We start from the raw sequence: 534 nt of genomic DNA, 5'->3' as shown, positions 1-534 counted from the left end.
GTGTACTAACTCAAATTCTAAATACCCAGGTACTCGCCCCTTTACTCAACTTGTTGTTTTTTGGGTTTGAAAGTCATCTCTGGAAACCTTTGGCACGCACCTCGTACCTCGCCCAGCGCTCATAAAGGAGCCCTTGTCCTTATTCCCTCCCGTCGCGTGCGTGAAGGGAGACCGGTGCAGGCGCGTCGGTGTCGGTGGGGTGTGGGGTGCAAACTTGAGCGGTAGGAGTTGGGAGTCCTATTGTGCGGTGCTGCTAATGACAAGTGCCTAGGCTATCGGTACCACACCCCCTCTCCCTCTTCTGCCGTCTCTCTCCTTCGCTTTCCCTCCCTTTCTCCCTCTTTTCCTCCCCTTCCCCCCTTTCCCTCCCTTTCCCTCTCATTGCCTCTCTCCTCTCTCTTTCCATCTCTTTCTTTTCCCCTCATTTCCTGTACTTCCCCCTCTCCCGACCCAGGCCCCGGAGCGCCTGCGGGTGTCACGACGCGTACACGAGTGTGCGATGGGTTGCCTATCGCACATCAAGTGGGCGCTCCC

Source organism: Frankliniella occidentalis, unplaced genomic scaffold (assembly GCF_000697945.3).
Source record: "Frankliniella occidentalis isolate FOCC.00 unplaced genomic scaffold, Focc_3.1 Scaffold11, whole genome shotgun sequence".
NCBI lineage: Eukaryota > Metazoa > Arthropoda > Insecta > Thysanoptera > Thripidae > Frankliniella > Frankliniella occidentalis.
The sequence above is the reverse complement of the archived record's forward strand: the minus strand, read 5'-3'. Positions refer to the sequence as shown.